The sequence below is a fragment of the Daphnia pulicaria genome, unplaced genomic scaffold (assembly GCF_021234035.1).
Source record: "Daphnia pulicaria isolate SC F1-1A unplaced genomic scaffold, SC_F0-13Bv2 h1tg000057l, whole genome shotgun sequence".
Taxonomy (NCBI): Eukaryota; Metazoa; Arthropoda; class Branchiopoda; order Diplostraca; family Daphniidae; genus Daphnia; species Daphnia pulicaria.
In genome coordinates, this window is record NW_025804784.1 from 12,906 (window position 1) to 35,175 (window position 22,270).

At 37.2% G+C, this 22,270-nt stretch overlaps 42 pseudogenes; all 42 read right to left on the bottom strand.

The window, feature by feature from the left end:
- Positions 1 to 78: 78 nt before the first annotated feature.
- LOC124316958 lies at positions 79 to 197 on the bottom strand (annotated as a pseudogene).
- Positions 198 to 609: 412 nt separating this feature from the next.
- Positions 610 to 728, bottom strand: LOC124316969 (annotated as a pseudogene).
- A 412-nt stretch (positions 729 to 1,140) lies between these two features.
- On the bottom strand, positions 1,141 to 1,259 carry LOC124316980 (annotated as a pseudogene).
- A 412-nt stretch (positions 1,260 to 1,671) lies between these two features.
- Positions 1,672 to 1,790, bottom strand: LOC124316992 (annotated as a pseudogene).
- Positions 1,791 to 2,202: 412 nt separating this feature from the next.
- LOC124317003 lies at positions 2,203 to 2,321 on the bottom strand (annotated as a pseudogene).
- A 413-nt stretch (positions 2,322 to 2,734) lies between these two features.
- Positions 2,735 to 2,853, bottom strand: LOC124317014 (annotated as a pseudogene).
- A 413-nt stretch (positions 2,854 to 3,266) lies between these two features.
- Positions 3,267 to 3,385, bottom strand: LOC124317025 (annotated as a pseudogene).
- A 412-nt stretch (positions 3,386 to 3,797) lies between these two features.
- LOC124317036 lies at positions 3,798 to 3,916 on the bottom strand (annotated as a pseudogene).
- Positions 3,917 to 4,329: 413 nt separating this feature from the next.
- Positions 4,330 to 4,448, bottom strand: LOC124317048 (annotated as a pseudogene).
- Positions 4,449 to 4,862: 414 nt separating this feature from the next.
- Positions 4,863 to 4,981, bottom strand: LOC124317061 (annotated as a pseudogene).
- Positions 4,982 to 5,393: 412 nt separating this feature from the next.
- Positions 5,394 to 5,512, bottom strand: LOC124317073 (annotated as a pseudogene).
- A 413-nt stretch (positions 5,513 to 5,925) lies between these two features.
- On the bottom strand, positions 5,926 to 6,044 carry LOC124317084 (annotated as a pseudogene).
- A 413-nt stretch (positions 6,045 to 6,457) lies between these two features.
- On the bottom strand, positions 6,458 to 6,576 carry LOC124317095 (annotated as a pseudogene).
- Positions 6,577 to 6,988: 412 nt separating this feature from the next.
- LOC124317096 lies at positions 6,989 to 7,107 on the bottom strand (annotated as a pseudogene).
- A 412-nt stretch (positions 7,108 to 7,519) lies between these two features.
- Positions 7,520 to 7,638, bottom strand: LOC124317097 (annotated as a pseudogene).
- A 413-nt stretch (positions 7,639 to 8,051) lies between these two features.
- LOC124317098 lies at positions 8,052 to 8,170 on the bottom strand (annotated as a pseudogene).
- A 414-nt stretch (positions 8,171 to 8,584) lies between these two features.
- LOC124317099 lies at positions 8,585 to 8,703 on the bottom strand (annotated as a pseudogene).
- Positions 8,704 to 9,116: 413 nt separating this feature from the next.
- Positions 9,117 to 9,235, bottom strand: LOC124317100 (annotated as a pseudogene).
- Positions 9,236 to 9,648: 413 nt separating this feature from the next.
- Positions 9,649 to 9,767, bottom strand: LOC124317102 (annotated as a pseudogene).
- A 412-nt stretch (positions 9,768 to 10,179) lies between these two features.
- On the bottom strand, positions 10,180 to 10,298 carry LOC124317103 (annotated as a pseudogene).
- A 413-nt stretch (positions 10,299 to 10,711) lies between these two features.
- Positions 10,712 to 10,830, bottom strand: LOC124317104 (annotated as a pseudogene).
- A 413-nt stretch (positions 10,831 to 11,243) lies between these two features.
- Positions 11,244 to 11,362, bottom strand: LOC124317105 (annotated as a pseudogene).
- A 413-nt stretch (positions 11,363 to 11,775) lies between these two features.
- On the bottom strand, positions 11,776 to 11,894 carry LOC124317106 (annotated as a pseudogene).
- A 413-nt stretch (positions 11,895 to 12,307) lies between these two features.
- On the bottom strand, positions 12,308 to 12,426 carry LOC124317107 (annotated as a pseudogene).
- Positions 12,427 to 12,839: 413 nt separating this feature from the next.
- Positions 12,840 to 12,958, bottom strand: LOC124317108 (annotated as a pseudogene).
- A 413-nt stretch (positions 12,959 to 13,371) lies between these two features.
- Positions 13,372 to 13,490, bottom strand: LOC124317109 (annotated as a pseudogene).
- Positions 13,491 to 13,903: 413 nt separating this feature from the next.
- Positions 13,904 to 14,022, bottom strand: LOC124317110 (annotated as a pseudogene).
- Positions 14,023 to 14,434: 412 nt separating this feature from the next.
- Positions 14,435 to 14,553, bottom strand: LOC124317111 (annotated as a pseudogene).
- Positions 14,554 to 14,965: 412 nt separating this feature from the next.
- LOC124317113 lies at positions 14,966 to 15,084 on the bottom strand (annotated as a pseudogene).
- Positions 15,085 to 15,496: 412 nt separating this feature from the next.
- Positions 15,497 to 15,615, bottom strand: LOC124317064 (annotated as a pseudogene).
- Positions 15,616 to 16,028: 413 nt separating this feature from the next.
- LOC124317115 lies at positions 16,029 to 16,147 on the bottom strand (annotated as a pseudogene).
- Positions 16,148 to 16,560: 413 nt separating this feature from the next.
- On the bottom strand, positions 16,561 to 16,679 carry LOC124317116 (annotated as a pseudogene).
- Positions 16,680 to 17,091: 412 nt separating this feature from the next.
- On the bottom strand, positions 17,092 to 17,210 carry LOC124317571 (annotated as a pseudogene).
- A 412-nt stretch (positions 17,211 to 17,622) lies between these two features.
- LOC124317065 lies at positions 17,623 to 17,741 on the bottom strand (annotated as a pseudogene).
- A 413-nt stretch (positions 17,742 to 18,154) lies between these two features.
- Positions 18,155 to 18,273, bottom strand: LOC124317117 (annotated as a pseudogene).
- A 413-nt stretch (positions 18,274 to 18,686) lies between these two features.
- Positions 18,687 to 18,805, bottom strand: LOC124317118 (annotated as a pseudogene).
- Positions 18,806 to 19,217: 412 nt separating this feature from the next.
- LOC124317572 lies at positions 19,218 to 19,336 on the bottom strand (annotated as a pseudogene).
- A 413-nt stretch (positions 19,337 to 19,749) lies between these two features.
- On the bottom strand, positions 19,750 to 19,868 carry LOC124317119 (annotated as a pseudogene).
- Positions 19,869 to 20,409: 541 nt separating this feature from the next.
- Positions 20,410 to 20,528, bottom strand: LOC124317573 (annotated as a pseudogene).
- A 413-nt stretch (positions 20,529 to 20,941) lies between these two features.
- Positions 20,942 to 21,060, bottom strand: LOC124317120 (annotated as a pseudogene).
- Positions 21,061 to 21,472: 412 nt separating this feature from the next.
- On the bottom strand, positions 21,473 to 21,591 carry LOC124317574 (annotated as a pseudogene).
- Positions 21,592 to 22,004: 413 nt separating this feature from the next.
- On the bottom strand, positions 22,005 to 22,123 carry LOC124317121 (annotated as a pseudogene).
- Between the last annotated feature and the right edge of the window lie 147 nt (positions 22,124 to 22,270).

Genomic DNA, 22,270 nt, shown 5'->3' on the forward strand with positions numbered 1-22,270 from the left:
ATCTACGAAATTGGACTGGTAACCATCGTTATTGAAAAAAAATTTCAAGAAATTTTTTATTGAAAACAAACTATTCATCGCCAACGACATCCCGTATTCCCAAGCGGTCACCCTTCCAAGTACTAACGGGACTCGACGTAACTTAACTTCTGGGAGCTGACGAGACCAGGTGCGTTCTACGTGATATGGCCGTTGACATTCAAAAATGAAAATTTACCCTCCCAGTCCCAATGGATGAATAGAAAATCACTTCAAAGTGACAGAAATGTTTGTTCATTGAATTTGGACTGGTAACCATCGCGAATAAAAAGCGCGATCAACTTTGAAAAACTCGCAATGAAATTCATCCAGAATCATTCCTATAGATGAATTGAACCTATCCCTATGTCATTGAAATTTTTGATCTACGAATTTGGACTGGTAACCATCACGATTAATAACGCGATAAAATTTGACAAACTCTCAATGGAATTGATCCAGAATAATTCTTATAGATGAATTGAACCTATCTCTAAGGCATTGAAATGTTTCATCTACGAAATTGGACTGGTAACCATCGTGATTGAAAAAAAATGTCAAGAAATTTGTTATTGAAAACAAACTATTCATCGCCAACGACATCCCGTATTCCCAAGCGGTCACCCTTCCAAGTACTAACGGGACTCGACGTAACTTAACTTCTGGGAGCTGACGAGACCAGGTGCGTTCTACGTGATATGGCCGTTGACATTCAAAAATGAAAATTTACCCTCCCAGTCCCAATGGATGAATAGAAAATCACTTCAAAGTGACAGAAATGTTTGTTCATTGAATTTGGACTGGTAACCATCGCGAATAAAAAGCGCGATCAACTTTGAAAAACTCGCAATGAAATTCATCCAGAATCATTCCTATAGATGAATTGAACCTATCCCTATGTCATTGAAATTTTTGATCTACGAATTTGGACTGGTAACCATCACGATTAATAACGCGATAAAATTTGACAAACTCTCAATGGAATTGATCCAGAATAATTCTTATAGATGAATTGAACCTATCTCTAAGGCATTGAAATGTTTCATCTACGAAATTGGACTGGTAACCATCGTGATTGAAAAAAAATGTCAAGAAATTTGTTATTGAAAACAAACTATTCATCGCCAACGACATCCCGTATTCCCAAGCGGTCACCCTTCCAAGTACTAACGGGACTCGACGTAACTTAACTTCTGGGAGCTGACGAGACCAGGTGCGTTCTACGTGATATGGCCGTTGACATTCAAAAATGAAAATTTACCCTCCCAGTCCCAATGGATGAATAGAAAATCACTTCAAAGTGACAGAAATGTTTGTTCATTGAATTTGGACTGGTAACCATCGCGAATAAAAAGCGCGATCAACTTTGAAAAACTCGCAATGAAATTCATCCAGAATCATTCCTATAGATGAATTGAACCTATCCCTATGTCATTGAAATTTTTGATCTACGAATTTGGACTGGTAACCATCACGATTAATAACGCGATAAAATTTGACAAACTCTCAATGGAATTGATCCAGAATCATTCTTATAGATGAATTGAACCTATCTCTAAGGCATTGAAATGTTTCATCTACGAAATTGGACTGGTAACCATCGTGATTGAAAAAAAATGTCAAGAAATTTGTTATTGAAAACAAACTATTCATCGCCAACGACATCCCGTATTCCCAAGCGGTCACCCTTCCAAGTACTAACGGGACTCGACGTAACTTAACTTCTGGGAGCTGACGAGACCAGGTGCGTTCTACGTGATATGGCCGTTGACATTCAAAAATGAAAATTTACCCTCCCAGTCCCAATGGATGAATAGAAAATCACTTCAAAGTGACAGAAATGTTTGTTCATTGAATTTGGACTGGTAACCATCGCGAATAAAAAGCGCGATCAACTTTGAAAAACTCGCAATGAAATTCATCCAGAATCATTCCTATAGATGAATTGAACCTATCCCTATGTCATTGAAATTTTTGATCTACGAATTTGGACTGGTAACCATCACGATTAATAACGCGATAAAATTTGACAAACTCTCAATGGAATTGATCCAGAATAATTCTTATAGATGAATTGAACCTATCTCTAAGGCATTGAAATGTTTCATCTACGAAATTGGACTGGTAACCATCGTGATTGAAAAAAAATGTCAAGAAATTTGTTATTGAAAACAAACTATTCATCGCCAACGACATCCCGTATTCCCAAGCGGTCACCCTTCCAAGTACTAACGGGACTCGACGTAACTTAACTTCTGGGAGCTGACGAGACCAGGTGCGTTCTACGTGATATGGCCGTTGACATTCAAAAATGAAAATTTACCCTCCCAGTCCCAATGGATGAATAGAAAATCACTTCAAAGTGACAGAAATGTTTGTTCATTGAATTTGGACTGGTAACCATCGCGAATAAAAAGCGCGATCAACTTTGAAAAACTCGCAATGAAATTCATCCAGAATCATTCCTATAGATGAATTGAACCTATCCCTATGTCATTGAAATTTTTGATCTACGAATTTGGACTGGTAACCATCACGATTAAAAAACGCGATAAAATTTAACAAACTCTCAATGGAATTGATCCAGAATCATTCTTATAGATGAATTGAACCTATCTCTAAGGCATTGAAATGTTTCATCTACGAAATTGGACTGGTAACCATCGTTATTGAAAAAAAATTTCAAGAAATTTTTTATTGAAAACAAACTATTCATCGCCAACGACATCCCGTATTCCCAAGCGGTCACCCTTCCAAGTACTAACGGGACTCGACGTAACTTAACTTCTGGGAGCTGACGAGACCAGGTGCGTTCTACGTGATATGGCCGTTGACATTCAAAAATGAAAATTTACCCTCCCAGTCCCAATGGATGAATAGAAAATCACTTCAAAGTGACAGAAATGTTTGTTCATTGAATTTTGACTGGTAACCATCGCGAATAAAAAGCGCGATCAACTTTGAAAAACTCGCAATGAAATTCATCCAGAATCATTCCTATAGATGAATTGAACCTATCCCTATGTCATTGAAATTTTTGATCTACGAATTTGGACTGGTAACCATCACGATTAAAAAACGCGATAAAATTTGACAAACTCTCAATGGAATTGATCCAGAATCATTCTTATAGATGAATTGAACCTATCTCTAAGGCATTGAAATGTTTCATCTACGAAATTGGACTGGTAACCATCGTTATTGAAAAAAAATTTCAAGAAATTTTTTATTGAAAACAAACTATTCATCGCCAACGACATCCCGTATTCCCAAGCGGTCACCCTTCCAAGTACTAACGGGACTCGACGTAACTTAACTTCTGGGAGCTGACGAGACCAGGTGCGTTCTACGTGATATGGCCGTTGACATTCAAAAATGAAAATTTACCCTCCCAGTCCCAATGGATGAATAGAAAATCACTTCAAAGTGACAGAAATGTTTGTTCATTGAATTTGGACTGGTAACCATCGCGAATAAAAAGCGCGATCAACTTTGAAAAACTCGCAATGAAATTCATCCAGAATCATTCCTATAGATGAATTGAACCTATCCCTATGTCATTGAAATTTTTGATCTACGAATTTGGACTGGTAACCATCACGATTAATAACGCGATAAAATTTGACAAACTCTCAATGGAATTGATCCAGAATAATTCTTATAGATGAATTGAACCTATCTCTAAGGCATTGAAATGTTTCATCTACGAAATTGGACTGGTAACCATCGTGATTGAAAAAAAATGTCAAGAAATTTGTTATTGAAAACAAACTATTCATCGCCAACGACATCCCGTATTCCCAAGCGGTCACCCTTCCAAGTACTAACGGGACTCGACGTAACTTAACTTCTGGGAGCTGACGAGACCAGGTGCGTTCTACGTGATATGGCCGTTGACATTCAAAAATGAAAATTTACCCTCCCAGTCCCAATGGATGAATAGAAAATCACTTCAAAGTGACAGAAATGTTTGTTCATTGAATTTGGACTGGTAACCATCGCGAATAAAAAGCGCGATCAACTTTGAAAATCTCGCAATGAAATTCATCAAGAATCATTCCTATAGATGAATTGAACCTATCCCTATGTCATTGAAATTTTTGATCTACGAATTTGGACTGGTAACCATCACGATTAAAAAACGCGATAAAATTTGACAAACTCTCAATGGAATTGATCCAGAATCATTCTTATAGATGAATTGAACCTATCTCTAAGGCATTGAAATGTTTCATCTACGAAATTGGACTGGTAACCATCGTTATTGAAAAAAAATGTCAAGAAATTTTTTATTGAAAACAAACTATTCATCGCCAACGACATCCCGTATTCCCAAGCGGTCACCCTTCCAAGTACTAACGGGACTCGACGTAACTTAACTTCTGGGAGCTGACGAGACCAGGTGCGTTCTACGTGATATGGCCGTTGACATTCAAAAATGAAAATTTACCCTCCCAGTCCCAATGGATGAATAGAAAATCACTTCAAAGTGACAGAAATGTTTGTTCATTGAATTTGGACTGGTAACCATCGCGAATAAAAAGCGCGATCAACTTTGAAAAACTCGCAATGAAATTCATCCAGAATCATTCCTATAGATGAATTGAACCTATCCCTATGTCATTGAAATTTTTGATCTACGAATTTGGACTGGTAACCATCACGATTAATAACGCGATAAAATTTGACAAACTCTCAATGGAATTGATCCAGAATAATTCTTATAGATGAATTGAACCTATCTCTAAGGCATTGAAATGTTTCATCTACGAAATTGGACTGGTAACCATCGTGATTGAAAAAAAAAATGTCAAGAAATTTGTTATTGAAAACAAACTATCCATCGCCAACGACATCCCGTATTCCCAAGCGGTCACCCTTCCAAGTACTAACGGGACTCGACGTAACTTAACTTCTGGGAGCTGACGAGACCAGGTGCGTTCTACGTGATATGGCCGTTGACATTCAAAAATGAAAATTTACCCTCCCAGTCCCAATGGATGAATAGAAAATCACTTCAAAGTGACAGAAATGTTTGTTCATTGAATTTGGACTGGTAACCATCGCGAATAAAAAGCGCGATCAACTTTGAAAAACTCGCAATGAAATTCATCCAGAATCATTCCTATAGATGAATTGAACCTATCCCTATGTCATTGAAATTTTTGATCTACGAATTTGGACTGGTAACCATCACGATTAATAACGCGATAAAATTTGACAAACTCTCAATGGAATTGATCCAGAATAATTCTTATAGATGAATTGAACCTATCTCTAAGGCATTGAAATGTTTCATCTACGAAATTGGACTGGTAACCATCGTGATTGAAAAAAAATGTCAAGAAATTTGTTATTGAAAACAAACTATTCATCGCCAACGACATCCCGTATTCCCAAGCGGTCACCCTTCCAAGTACTAACGGGACTCGACGTAACTTAACTTCTGGGAGCTGACGAGACCAGGTGCGTTCTACGTGATATGGCCGTTGACATTCAAAAATGAAAATTTACCCTCCCAGTCCCAATGGATGAATAGAAAATCACTTCAAAGTGACAGAAATGTTTGTTCATTGAATTTGGACTGGTAACCATCGCGAATAAAAAGCGCGATCAACTTTGAAAATCTCGCAATGAAATTCATCAAGAATCATTCCTATAGATGAATTGAACCTATCCCTATGTCATTGAAATTTTTGATCTACGAATTTGGACTGGTAACCATCACGATTAAAAAACGCGATAAAATTTGACAAACTCTCAATGGAATTGATCCAGAATCATTCTTATAGATGAATTGAACCTATCTCTAAGGCATTGAAATGTTTCATCTACGAAATTGGACTGGTAACCATCGTTATTGAAAAAAAATGTCAAGAAATTTTTTATTGAAAACAAACTATTCATCGCCAACGACATCCCGTATTCCCAAGCGGTCACCCTTCCAAGTACTAACGGGACTCGACGTAACTTAACTTCTGGGAGCTGACGAGACCAGGTGCGTTCTACGTGATATGGCCGTTGACATTCAAAAATGAAAATTTACCCTCCCAGTCCCAATGGATGAATAGAAAATCACTTCAAAGTGACAGAAATGTTTGTTCATTGAATTTGGACTGGTAACCATCGCGAATAAAAAGCGCGATCAACTTTGAAAATCTCGCAATGAAATTCATCAAGAATCATTCCTATAGATGAATTGAACCTATCCCTATGTCATTGAAATTTTTGATCTACGAATTTGGACTGGTAACCATCACGATTAAAAAACGCGATAAAATTTGACAAACTCTCAATGGAATTGATCCAGAATCATTCTTATAGATGAATTGAACCTATCTCTAAGGCATTGAAATGTTTCATCTACGAAATTGGACTGGTAACCATCGTTATTGAAAAAAAATGTCAAGAAATTTTTTATTGAAAACAAACTATTCATCGCCAACGACATCCCGTATTCCCAAGCGGTCACCCTTCCAAGTACTAACGGGACTCGACGTAACTTAACTTCTGGGAGCTGACGAGACCAGGTGCGTTCTACGTGATATGGCCGTTGACATTCAAAAATGAAAATTTACCCTCCCAGTCCCAATGGATGAATAGAAAATCACTTCAAAGTGACAGAAATGTTTGTTCATTGAATTTGGACTGGTAACCATCGCGAATAAAAAGCGCGATCAACTTTGAAAAACTCGCAATGAAATTCATCCAGAATCATTCCTATAGATGAATTGAACCTATCCCTATGTCATTGAAATTTTTGATCTACGAATTTGGACTGGTAACCATCACGATTAATAACGCGATAAAATTTGACAAACTCTCAATGGAATTGATCCAGAATAATTCTTATAGATGAATTGAACCTATCTCTAAGGCATTGAAATGTTTCATCTACGAAATTGGACTGGTAACCATCGTTATTGAAAAAAAATGTCAAGAAATTTTTTATTGAAAACAAACTATTCATCGCCAACGACATCCCGTATTCCCAAGCGGTCACCCTTCCAAGTACTAACGGGACTCGACGTAACTTAACTTCTGGGAGCTGACGAGACCAGGTGCGTTCTACGTGATATGGCCGTTGACATTCAAAAATGAAAATTTACCCTCCCAGTCCCAATGGATGAATAGAAAATCACTTCAAAGTGACAGAAATGTTTGTTCATTGAATTTGGACTGGTAACCATCGCGAATAAAAAGCGCGATCAACTTTGAAAAACTCGCAATGAAATTCATCCAGAATCATTCCTATAGATGAATTGAACCTATCCCTATGTCATTGAAATTTTTGATCTACGAATTTGGACTGGTAACCATCACGATTAATAACGCGATAAAATTTGACAAACTCTCAATGGAATTGATCCAGAATAATTCTTATAGATGAATTGAACCTATCTCTAAGGCATTGAAATGTTTCATCTACGAAATTGGACTGGTAACCATCGTGATTGAAAAAAAATGTCAAGAAATTTGTTATTGAAAACAAACTATTCATCGCCAACGACATCCCGTATTCCCAAGCGGTCACCCTTCCAAGTACTAACGGGACTCGACGTAACTTAACTTCTGGGAGCTGACGAGACCAGGTGCGTTCTACGTGATATGGCCGTTGACATTCAAAAATGAAAATTTACCCTCCCAGTCCCAATGGATGAATAGAAAATCACTTCAAAGTGACAGAAATGTTTGTTCATTGAATTTGGACTGGTAACCATCGCGAATAAAAAGCGCGATCAACTTTGAAAATCTCGCAATGAAATTCATCAAGAATCATTCCTATAGATGAATTGAACCTATCCCTATGTCATTGAAATTTTTGATCTACGAATTTGGACTGGTAACCATCACGATTAAAAAACGCGATAAAATTTGACAAACTCTCAATGGAATTGATCCAGAATCATTCTTATAGATGAATTGAACCTATCTCTAAGGCATTGAAATGTTTCATCTACGAAATTGGACTGGTAACCATCGTTATTGAAAAAAAATGTCAAGAAATTTTTTATTGAAAACAAACTATTCATCGCCAACGACATCCCGTATTCCCAAGCGGTCACCCTTCCAAGTACTAACGGGACTCGACGTAACTTAACTTCTGGGAGCTGACGAGACCAGGTGCGTTCTACGTGATATGGCCGTTGACATTCAAAAATGAAAATTTACCCTCCCAGTCCCAATGGATGAATAGAAAATCACTTCAAAGTGACAGAAATGTTTGTTCATTGAATTTGGACTGGTAACCATCGCGAATAAAAAGCGCGATCAACTTTGAAAAACTCGCAATGAAATTCATCCAGAATCATTCCTATAGATGAATTGAACCTATCCCTATGTCATTGAAATTTTTGATCTACGAATTTGGACTGGTAACCATCACGATTAATAACGCGATAAAATTTGACAAACTCTCAATGGAATTGATCCAGAATAATTCTTATAGATGAATTGAACCTATCTCTAAGGCATTGAAATGTTTCATCTACGAAATTGGACTGGTAACCATCGTGATTGAAAAAAAAAATGTCAAGAAATTTGTTATTGAAAACAAACTATCCATCGCCAACGACATCCCGTATTCCCAAGCGGTCACCCTTCCAAGTACTAACGGGACTCGACGTAACTTAACTTCTGGGAGCTGACGAGACCAGGTGCGTTCTACGTGATATGGCCGTTGACATTCAAAAATGAAAATTTACCCTCCCAGTCCCAATGGATGAATAGAAAATCACTTCAAAGTGACAGAAATGTTTGTTCATTGAATTTGGACTGGTAACCATCGCGAATAAAAAGCGCGATCAACTTTGAAAATCTCGCAATGAAATTCATCCAGAATCATTCCTATAGATGAATTGAACCTATCCCTATGTCATTGAAATTTTTGATCTACGAATTTGGACTGGTAACCATCACGATTAAAAAACGCGATAAAATTTGACAAACTCTCAATGGAATTGATCCAGAATCATTCTTATAGATGAATTGAACCTATCTCTAAGGCATTGAAATGTTTCATCTACGAAATTGGACTGGTAACCATCGTTATTGAAAAAAAATTTCAAGAAATTTTTTATTGAAAACAAACTATTCATCGCCAACGACATCCCGTATTCCCAAGCGGTCACCCTTCCAAGTACTAACGGGACTCGACGTAACTTAACTTCTGGGAGCTGACGAGACCAGGTGCGTTCTACGTGATATGGCCGTTGACATTCAAAAATGAAAATTTACCCTCCCAGTCCCAATGGATGAATAGAAAATCACTTCAAAGTGACAGAAATGTTTGTTCATTGAATTTGGACTGGTAACCATCGCGAATAAAAAGCGCGATCAACTTTGAAAAACTCGCAATGAAATTCATCCAGAATCATTCCTATAGATGAATTGAACCTATCCCTATGTCATTGAAATTTTTGATCTACGAATTTGGACTGGTAACCATCACGATTAAAAAACGCGATAAAATTTGACAAACTCTCAATGGAATTGATCCAGAATCATTCTTATAGATGAATTGAACCTATCTCTAAGGCATTGAAATGTTTCATCTACGAAATTGGACTGGTAACCATCGTTATTGAAAAAAAATTTCAAGAAATTTTTTATTGAAAACAAACTATTCATCGCCAACGACATCCCGTATTCCCAAGCGGTCACCCTTCCAAGTACTAACGGGACTCGACGTAACTTAACTTCTGGGAGCTGACGAGACCAGGTGCGTTCTACGTGATATGGCCGTTGACATTCAAAAATGAAAATTTACCCTCCCAGTCCCAATGGATGAATAGAAAATCACTTCAAAGTGACAGAAATGTTTGTTCATTGAATTTGGACTGGTAACCATCGCGAATAAAAAGCGCGATCAACTTTGAAAAACTCGCAATGAAATTCATCCAGAATCATTCCTATAGATGAATTGAACCTATCCCTATGTCATTGAAATTTTTGATCTACGAATTTGGACTGGTAACCATCACGATTAATAACGCGATAAAATTTGACAAACTCTCAATGGAATTGATCCAGAATCATTCTTATAGATGAATTGAACCTATCTCTAAGGCATTGAAATGTTTCATCTACGAAATTGGACTGGTAACCATCGTTATTGAAAAAAAATTTCAAGAAATTTTTTATTGAAAACAAACTATTCATCGCCAACGACATCCCGTATTCCCAAGCGGTCACCCTTCCAAGTACTAACGGGACTCGACGTAACTTAACTTCTGGGAGCTGACGAGACCAGGTGCGTTCTACGTGATATGGCCGTTGACATTCAAAAATGAAAATTTACCCTCCCAGTCCCAATGGATGAATAGAAAATCACTTCAAAGTGACAGAAATGTTTGTTCATTGAATTTGGACTGGTAACCATCGCGAATAAAAAGCGCGATCAACTTTGAAAAACTCGCAATGAAATTCATCCAGAATCATTCCTATAGATGAATTGAACCTATCCCTATGTCATTGAAATTTTTGATCTACGAATTTGGACTGGTAACCATCACGATTAAAAAACGCGATAAAATTTGACAAACTCTCAATGGAATTGATCCAGAATCATTCTTATAGATGAATTGAACCTATCTCTAAGGCATTGAAATGTTTCATCTACGAAATTGGACTGGTAACCATCGTTATTGAAAAAAAATTTCAAGAAATTTGTTATTGAAATCAAACTATTCATCGCCAACGACATCCCGTATTCCCAAGCGGTCACCCTTCCAAGTACTAACGGGACTCGACGTAACTTAACTTCTGGGAGCTGACGAGACCAGGTGCGTTCTACGTGATATGGCCGTTGACATTCAAAAATGAAAATTTACCCTCCCATTCCCAATGGATGAATAGAAAATCACTTCAAAGTGACAGAAATGTTTGTTCATTGAATTTGGACTGGTAACCATCGCGAATAAAAAGCGCGATCAACTTTGAAAAACTCGCAATGAAATTCATCCAGAATCATTCCTATAGATGAATTGAACCTATCCCTATGTCATTGAAATTTTTGATCTACGAATTTGGACTGGTAACCATCACGATTAAAAAACGCGATAAAATTTGACAAACTCTCAATGGAATTGATCCAGAATCATTCTTATAGATGAATTGAACCTATCTCTAAGGCATTGAAATGTTTCATCTACGAAATTGGACTGGTAACCATCGTTATTGAAAAAAAATTTCAAGAAATTTGTTATTGAAATCAAACTATTCATCGCCAACGACATCCCGTATTCCCAAGCGGTCACCCTTCCAAGTACTAACGGGACTCGACGTAACTTAACTTCTGGGAGCTGACGAGACCAGGTGCGTTCTACGTGATATGGCCGTTGACATTCAAAAATGAAAATTTACCCTCCCATTCCCAATGGATGAATAGAAAATCACTTCAAAGTGACAGAAATGTTTGTTCATTGAATTTGGACTGGTAACCATCGCGAATAAAAAGCGCGATCAACTTTGAAAAACTCGCAATGAAATTCATCCAGAATCATTCCTATAGATGAATTGAACCTATCCCTATGTCATTGAAATTTTTGATCTACGAATTTGGACTGGTAACCATCACGATTAAAAAACGCGATAAAATTTGACAAACTCTCAATGGAATTGATCCAGAATCATTCTTATAGATGAATTGAACCTATCTCTAAGGCATTGAAATGTTTCATCTACGAAATTGGACTGGTAACCATCGTTATTGAAAAAAAATTTCAAGAAATTTGTTATTGAAATCAAACTATTCATCGCCAACGACATCCCGTATTCCCAAGCGGTCACCCTTCCAAGTACTAACGGGACTCGACGTAACTTAACTTCTGGGAGCTGACGAGACCAGGTGCGTTCTACGTGATATGGCCGTTGACATTCAAAAATGAAAATTTACCCTCCCATTCCCAATGGATGAATAGAAAATCACTTCAAAGTGACAGAAATGTTTGTTCATTGAATTTGGACTGGTAACCATCGCGAATAAAAAGCGCGATCAACTTTGAAAAACTCGCAATGAAATTCATCCAGAATCATTCCTATAGATGAATTGAACCTATCCCTATGTCATTGAAATTTTTGATCTACGAATTTGGACTGGTAACCATCACGATTAAAAAACGCGATAAAATTTGACAAACTCTCAATGGAATTGATCCAGAATCATTCTTATAGATGAATTGAACCTATCTCTAAGGCATTGAAATGTTTCATCTACGAAATTGGACTGGTAACCATCGTTATTGAAAAAAAATTTCAAGAAATTTGTTATTGAAATCAAACTATTCATCGCCAACGACATCCCGTATTCCCAAGCGGTCACCCTTCCAAGTACTAACGGGACTCGACGTAACTTAACTTCTGGGAGCTGACGAGACCAGGTGCGTTCTACGTGATATGGCCGTTGACATTCAAAAATGAAAATTTACCCTCCCATTCCCAATGGATGAATAGAAAATCACTTCAAAGTGACAGAAATGTTTGTTCATTGAATTTGGACTGGTAACCATCGCGAATAAAAAGCGCGATCAACTTTGAAAAACTCGCAATGAAATTCATCCAGAATCATTCCTATAGATGAATTGAACCTATCCCTATGTCATTGAAATTTTTGATCTACGAATTTGGACTGGTAACCATCACGATTAAAAAACGCGATAAAATTTGACAAACTCTCAATGGAATTGATCCAGAATCATTCTTATAGATGAATTGAACCTATCTCTAAGGCATTGAAATGTTTCATCTACGAAATTGGACTGGTAACCATCGTTATTGAAAAAAAATTTCAAGAAATTTGTTATTGAAATCAAACTATTCATCGCCAACGACATCCCGTATTCCCAAGCGGTCACCCTTCCAAGTACTAACGGGACTCGACGTAACTTAACTTCTGGGAGCTGACGAGACCAGGTGCGTTCTACGTGATATGGCCGTTGACATTCAAAAATGAAAATTTACCCTCCCATTCCCAATGGATGAATAGAAAATCACTTCAAAGTGACAGAAATGTTTGTTCATTGAATTTGGACTGGTAACCATCGCGAATAAAAAGCGCGATCAACTTTGAAAAACTCGCAATGAAATTCATCCAGAATCATTCCTATAGATGAATTGAACCTATCCCTATGTCATTGAAATTTTTGATCTACGAATTTGGACTGGTAACCATCACGATTAAAAAACGCGATAAAATTTGACAAACTCTCAATGGAATTGATCCAGAATCATTCTTATAGATGAATTGAACCTATCTCTAAGGCATTGAAATGTTTCATCTACGAAATTGGACTGGTAACCATCGTTATTGAAAAAAAATTTCAAGAAATTTGTTATTGAAATCAAACTATTCATCGCCAACGACATCCCGTATTCCCAAGCGGTCACCCTTCCAAGTACTAACGGGACTCGACGTAACTTAACTTCTGGGAGCTGACGAGACCAGGTGCGTTCTACGTGATATGGCCGTTGACATTCAAAAATGAAAATTTACCCTCCCATTCCCAATGGATGAATAGAAAATCACTTCAAAGTGACAGAAATGTTTGTTCATTGAATTTGGACTGGTAACCATCGCGAATAAAAAGCGCGATCAACTTTGAAAAACTCGCAATGAAATTCATCCAGAATCATTCCTATAGATGAATTGAACCTATCCCTATGTCATTGAAATTTTTGATCTACGAATTTGGACTGGTAACCATCACGATTAAAAAACGCGATAAAATTTGACAAACTCTCAATGGAATTGATCCAGAATCATTCTTATAGATGAATTGAACCTATCTCTAAGGCATTGAAATGTTTCATCTACGAAATTGGACTGGTAACCATCGTTATTGAAAAAAAATTTCAAGAAATTTTTTATTGAAAACAAACTATTCATCGCCAACGACATCCCGTATTCCCAAGCGGTCACCCTTCCAAGTACTAACGGGACTCGACGTAACTTAACTTCTGGGAGCTGACGAGACCAGGTGCGTTCTACGTGATATGGCCGTTGACATTCAAAAATGAAAATTTACCCTCCCAGTCCCAATGGATGAATAGAAAATCACTTCAAAGTGACAGAAATGTTTGTTCATTGAATTTGGACTGGTAACCATCGCGAATAAAAAGCGCGATCAACTTTGAAAAACTCGCAATGAAATTCATCCAGAATCATTCCTATAGATGAATTGAACCTATCCCTATGTCATTGAAATTTTTGATCTACGAATTTGGACTGGTAACCATCACGATTAATAACGCGATAAAATTTGACAAACTCTCAATGGAATTGATCCAGAATAATTCTTATAGATGAATTGAACCTATCTCTAAGGCATTGAAATGTTTCATCTACGAAATTGGACTGGTAACCATCGTTATTGAAAAAAAATTTCAAGAAATTTTTTATTGAAAACAAACTATTCATCGCCAACGACATCCCGTATTCCCAAGCGGTCACCCTTCCAAGTACTAACGGGACTCGACGTAACTTAACTTCTGGGAGCTGACGAGACCAGGTGCGTTCTACGTGATATGGCCGTTGACATTCAAAAATGAAAATTTACCCTCCCAGTCCCAATGGATGAATAGAAAATCACTTCAAAGTGACAGAAATGTTTGTTCATTGAATTTGGACTGGTAACCATCGCGAATAAAAAGCGCGATCAACTTTGAAAAACTCGCAATGAAATTCATCCAGAATCATTCCTATAGATGAATTGAACCTATCCCTATGTCATTGAAATTTTTGATCTACGAATTTGGACTGGTAACCATCACGATTAATAACGCGATAAAATTTGACAAACTCTCAATGGAATTGATCCAGAATCATTCTTATAGATGAATTGAACCTATCTCTAAGGCATTGAAATGTTTCATCTACGAAATTGGACTGGTAACCATCGTGATTGAAAAAAAATGTCAAGAAATTTGTTATTGAAAACAAACTATTCATCGCCAACGACATCCCGTATTCCCAAGCGGTCACCCTTCCAAGTACTAACGGGACTCGACGTAACTTAACTTCTGGGAGCTGACGAGACCAGGTGCGTTCTACGTGATATGGCCGTTGACATTCAAAAATGAAAATTTACCCTCCCAGTCCCAATGGATGAATAGAAAATCACTTCAAAGTGACAGAAATGTTTGTTCATTGAATTTGGACTGGTAACCATCGCGAATAAAAAGCGCGATCAACTTTGAAAAACTCGCAATGAAATTCATCCAGAATCATTCCTATAGATGAATTGAACCTATCCCTATGTCATTGAAATTTTTGATCTACGAATTTGGACTGGTAACCATCACGATTAATAACGCGATAAAATTTGACAAACTCTCAATGGAATTGATCCAGAATCATTCTTATAGATGAATTGAACCTATCTCTAAGGCATTGAAATGTTTCATCTACGAAATTGGACTGGTAACCATCGTGATTGAAAAAAAATGTCAAGAAATTTGTTATTGAAAACAAACTATCCATCGCCAACGACATCCCGTATTCCCAAGCGGTCACCCTTCCAAGTACTAACGGAACTCGACGTAACCTAACTTCTGGGAGCTGACGAGACCAGGTGCGTTCTACGTGATATGGCCGTTGACATTCAAAAATGAAAATTTACCCTCCCAGTCCCAATGGATGAATAGAAAATCACTTCAAAGTGACAGAAATGTTTGTTCATTGAATTTGGACTGGTAACCATCGCGAATAAAAAGCGCGATCAACTTTGAAAAACTCGCAATGAAATTCATCCAGAATCATTCCTATAGATGAATTGAACCTATCCCTATGTCATTGAAATTTTTGATCTACGAATTTGGACTGGTAACCATCACGATTAAAAAACGCGATAAAATTTGACAAACTCTCAATGGAATTGATCCAGAATCATTCTTATAGATGAATTGAACCTATCTCTAAGGCATTGAAATGTTTCATCTACGAAATTGGACTGGTAACCATCGTGATTGAAAAAAAATGTCAAGAAATTTTTTATTGAAAACAAACTATTCATCGCCAACGACATCCCGTATTCCCAAGCGGTCACCCTTCCAAGTACTAACGGGACTCGACGTAACTTAACTTCTGGGAGCTGACGAGACCAGGTGCGTTCTACGTGATATGGCCGTTGACATTCAAAAATGAAAATTTACCCTCCCAGTCCCAATGGATGAATAGAAAATCACTTCAAAGTGACAGAAATGTTTGTTCTTTGAATTTGGACTGGTAACCATCGCAAATAAAAAGCGCGATCAACTTTGAAAAACTCGCAATGAAATTCATCCAGAATCATTCCTATAGATGAATTGAACCTATCCCTATGTCATTGACATTTTTTATCTACGAATTTGGACTGGTAACCATCACGATTAAAAAACGCGATAAAATTTGACAAACTCTCAATGGAATTGATCCAGAATCATTCTTATAGATGAATTGAACCTATCTCTAAGGCATTGAAATGTTTCATCTACGAAATTGGACTGGTAACCATCGTTATTGAAAAAAAATTTCAAGAAATTTTTTATTGAAAACAAACTATTCATCGCCAACGACATCCCGTATTCCCAAGCGGTCACCCTTCCAAGTACTAACGGGACTCGACGTAACTTAACTTCTGGGAGCTGACGAGACCAGGTGCGTTCTACGTGATATGGCCGTTGACATTCAAAAATGAAAATTTACCCTCCCAGTCCCAATGGATGAATAGAAAATCACTTCAAAGTGACAGAAATGTTTGTTCTTTGAATTTGGACTGGTAACCATCGCGAATAAAAAGCGCGATCAACTTTGAAAAACTCGCAATGAAATTCATCCAGAATCATTCCTATAGATGAATTGAACCTATCCCTATGTCATTGAAATTTTTGATCTACGAATTTGGACTGGTAACCATCACGATTAATAACGCGATAAAATTTGACAAACTCTCAATGGAATTGATCCAGAATCATTCTTATAGATGAATTGAACCTATCTCTAAGGCATTGAAATGTTTCATCTACGAAATTGGACTGGTAACCATCGTGATTGAAAAAAAATGTCAAGAAATTTGTTATTGAAAACAATCTATCCATCGCCAACGACATCCCGTATTCCCAAGCGGTCACCCTTCCAAGTACTAACGGAACTCGACGTAACTTAACTTCTGGGAGCTGACGAGACCAGGTGCGTTCTACGTGATATGGCCGTTGACATTCAAAAATGAAAATTTACCCTCCCAGTCCCAATGGATGAATAGAAAATCACTTCAAAGTGACAGAAATGTTTGTTCTTTGAATTTGGACTGGTAACCATCGCAAATAAAAAGCGCGATCAACTTTGAAAAACTCGCAATGAAATTCATCCAGAATCATTCCTATAGATGAATTGAACCTATCCCTATGTCATTGAAATTTTTGATCTACGAATTTGGACTGGTAACCATCACGATTAATAACGCGATAAAATTTGACAAACTCTCAATGGAATTGATCCAGAATCATTCTTATAGATGAATTGAACCTATCTCTAAGGCATTGAAATGTTTCATCTACGAAATTGGACTGGTAACCATCGTGATTGAAAAAAAATGTCAAGAAATTTGTTATTGAAAACAAACTATCCATCGCCAACGACATCCCGTATTCCCAAGCGGTCACCCTTCCAAGTACTAACGGAACTCGACGTAACCTAACTTCTGGGAGCTGACGAGACCAGGTGCGTTCTACGTGATATGGCCGTTGACATTCAAAAATGAAAATTTACCCTCCCAGTCCCAATGGATGAATAGAAAATCACTTCAAAGTGACAGAAATGTTTGTTCATTGAATTTGGACTGGTAACCATCGCGAATAAAAAGCGCGATCAACTTTGAAAAACTCGCAATGAAATTCATCCAGAATCATTCCTATAGATGAATTGAACCTATCCCTATGTCATTGAAATTTTTGATCTACGAATTTGGACTGGTAACCATCACGATTAAAAAACGCGATAAAATTTGACAAACTCTCAATGGAATTGATCCAGAATCATTCTTATAGATGAATTGAACCTATCTCGAAGGCATTGAAATGTTTCATCTACGAAATTGGACTGGTAACCATCGTGATTGAAAAAAAATGTCAAGAAATTTTTTATTGAAAACAAACTATTCATCGCCAACGACATCCCGTATTCCCAAGCGGTCACCCTTCCAAGTACTAACGGGACTCGACGTAACTTAACTTCTGGGAGCTGACGAGACCAGGTGCGTTCTACGTGATATGGCCGTTGACATTCAAAAATGAAAATTTACCCTCCCAGTCCCAATGGATGAATAGAATATCACTTCAAAGTGACAGAAATGTTTGTTCTTTGAATTTGGACTGGTAACCATCGCAAATAAAAAGCGCGATCAACTTTGAAAAACTCGCAATGAAATTCATCCAGAATCATTCCTATAGATGAATTGAACCTATCCCTATGTCATTGACATTTTTTATCTACGAATTTGGACTGGTAACCATCACGATTAAAAAACGCGATAAAATTTGACAAACTCTCAATGGAATTGATCCAGAATCATTCTTATAGATGAATTGAACCTATCTCTAAGGCATTGAAATGTTTCATCTACGAAATTGGACTGGTAACCATCGTTATTGAAAAAAAATTTCAAGAAATTTTTTATTGAAAACAAACTATTCATCGCCAACGACATCCCGTATTCCCAAGCGGTCACCCTTCCAAGTACTAACGGGACTCGACGTAACTTAACTTCTGGGAGCTGACGAGACCAGGTGCGTTCTACGTGATATGGCCGTTGACATTCAAAAATGAAAATTTACCCTCCCAGTCCCAATGGATGAATAGAAAATCACTTCAAAGTGACAGAAATGTTTGTTCTTTGAATTTGGACTGGTAACCATCGCGAATAAAAAGCGCGATCAACTTTGAAAAACTCGCAATGAAATTCATCCAGAATCATTCCTATAGATGAATTGAACCTATCCCTATGTCATTGAAATTTTTGATCTACGAATTTGGACTGGTAACCATCACGATTAATAACGCGATAAAATTTGACAAACTCTCAATGGAATTGATCCAGAATCATTCTTATAGATGAATTGAACCTATCTCTAAGGCATTGAAATGTTTCATCTACGAAATTGGACTGGTAACCATCGTGATTGAAAAAAAATGTCAAGAAATTTGTTATTGATAACAATCTATCCATCGCCAACGACATCCCGTATTCCCAAGCGGTCACCCTTCCAAGTACTAACGGAACTCGACGTAACTTAACTTCTGGGAGCTGACGAGACCAGGTGCGTTCTACGTGATATGGCCGTTGACATTCAAAAATGAAAATTTACCCTCCCAGTCCCAATGGATGAATAGAAAATCACTTCAAAGTGACAGAAATGTTTGTTCATTGAATTTTGACTGGTAACCATCGCGAATAAAAAGCGCGATCAACTTTGAAAAACTCGCAATGAAATTCATCCAGAATCATTCCTATAGATGAATTGAACCTATCCCTATGTCATTGAAATTTTTGATCTACGAATTTGGACTGGTAACCATCACGATTAAAAAACGCGATAAAATTTGACAAACTCTCAATGGAATTGATCCAGAATCATTCTTATAGATGCATTGAACCTATCTCTAAGGCATTGAAATGTTTCATCTACGAAATTTGACTGGTAACCATCGTTATTGAAAAAAAATTTCAAGAAATTTGTTATTGAAAGCAAACTATCCATCGCCAACGACATCCCGTATTCCCAAGCGGTCACCCTTCCAAGTACTAACGGGACTCGACGTAACTTAACTTCTGGGAGCTGACGAGACCAGGTGCGTTCTACGTGATATGGCCGTTGACATTCAAAAATGAAAATTTACCCTCCCAGTCCCAATGGATGAATAGAAAATCACTTCAAAGTGACAGAAATGTTTGTTCTTTGAATTTGGACTGGTAACCATCGCAAATAAAAAGCGCGATCAACTTTGAAAAACTCGCAATGAAATTCATCCAGAATCATTCCTATAGATGAATTGAACCTATCCCTATGTCATTGACATTTTTTATCTACGAATTTGGACTGGTAACCATCACGATTAATAACGCGATAAAATTTGACAAACTCTCAATGGAATTGATCCAGAATCATTCTTATAGATGAATTGAACCTATCCCTATGTCATTGAAATTTTTGATCTACGAATTTGGACTGGTAACCATCACGATTAATAACGCGATAAAATTTGACAAACTCTCAATGGAATTGATCCAGAATCATTCTTATAGATGAATTGAACCTATCTCTAAGGCATTGAAATGTTTCATCTACGAAATTGGACTGGTAACCATCGTTATTGAAAAAAAATGTCAAGAAATTTGTTATTGAAAACAATCTATCCATCGCCAACGACATCCCGTATTCCCAAGCGGTCACCCTTCCAAGTACTAACGGAACTCGACGTAACTTAACTTCTGGGAGCTGACGAGACCAGGTGCGTTCTACGTGATATGGCCGTTGACATTCAAAAATGAAAATTTACCCTCCCAGTCCCAATGGATGAATAGAAAATCACTTCAAAGTGACAGAAATGTTTGTTCTTTGAATTTGGACTGGTAACCATCGCAAATAAAAAGCGCGATCAACTTTGAAAAACTCGCAATGAAATTCATCCAGAATCATTCCTATAGATGAATTGAACCTATCCCTATGTCATTGAAATTTTTGATCTACGAATTTGGACTGGTAACCATCACGATTAAAAAACGCGATAAAATTTGACAAACTCTCAATGGAATTGATCCAGAATCATTCTTATAGATGCATTGAACCTATCTCTAAGGCATTGAAATGTTTCATCTACGAAATTTGACTGGTAACCATCGTTATTGAAAAAAAATTTCAAGAAATTTGTTATTGAAAACAAACTATCCATCGCCAACGACATCCCGTATTCCCAAGCGGTCACCCTTCCAAGTACTAACGGGACTCGACGTAACTTAACTTCTGGGAGCTGACGAGACCAGGTGCGTTCTACGTGATATGGCCGTTGACATTCAAAAATGAAAATTTACCCTCCCAGTCCCAATGGATGAATAGAAAATCACTTCAAAGTGACAGAAATGTTTGTTCTTTGAATTTGGACTGGTAACCATCGCAAATAAAAAGCGCGATCAACTTTGAAAAACTCGAAATGAAATTCATCCAGAATCATTCCTATAGATGAATTGAACCTATCCCTATGTCATTGAAATTTTTGATCTACGAATTTGGACTGGTAACCATCACGATTAATAACGCGATAAAATTTGACAAACTCTCAATGGAATTGATCCAGAATCATTCTTATAGATGAATTGAACCTATCTCTAAGGCATTGAAATGTTTCATCTACGAAATTGGACTGGTAACCATCGTTATTGAAAAAAAATGTCAAGAAATTTGTTATTGAAAACAATCTATCCATCGCCAACGACATCCCGTATTCCCAAGCGGTCACCCTTCCAAGTACTAACGGAACTCGACGTAACTTAACTTCTGGGAGCTGACGAGACCAGGTGCGTTCTACGTGATATGGCCGTTGACATTCAAAAATGAAAATTTACCCTCCCAGTCCCAATGGATGAATAGAAAATCACTTCAAAGTGACAGAAATGTTTGTTCTTTGAATTTGGACTGGTAACCATCGCAAATAAAAAGCGCGATCAACTTTGAAAAACTCGCAATGAAATTCATCCAGAATCATTCCTATAGATGAATTGAACCTATCCCTATGTCATTGAAATTTTTGATCTACGAATTTGGACTGGTAACCATCACGATTAAAAAACGCGATAAAATTTGACAAACTCTCAATGGAATTGATCCAGAATCATTCTTATAGATGCATTGAACCTATCTCTAAGGCATTGAAATGTTTCATCTACGAAATTTGACTGGTAACCATCGTTATTGAAAAAAAATTTCAAGAAATTTGTTATTGAAAACAAACTATCCATCGCCAACGACATCCCGTATTCCCAAGCGGTCACCCTTCCAAGTACTAACGGGACTCGACGTAACTTAACTTCTGGGAGCTGACGAGACCAGGTGCGTTCTACGTGATATGGCCGTTGACATTCAAAAATGAAAATTTACCCTCCCAGTCCCAATGGATGAATAGAAAATCACTTCAAAGTGACAGAAATGTTTGTTCTTTGAATTTGGACTGGTAACCATCGCAAATAAAAAGCGCGATCAACTTTGAAAAACTCGCAATGAAATT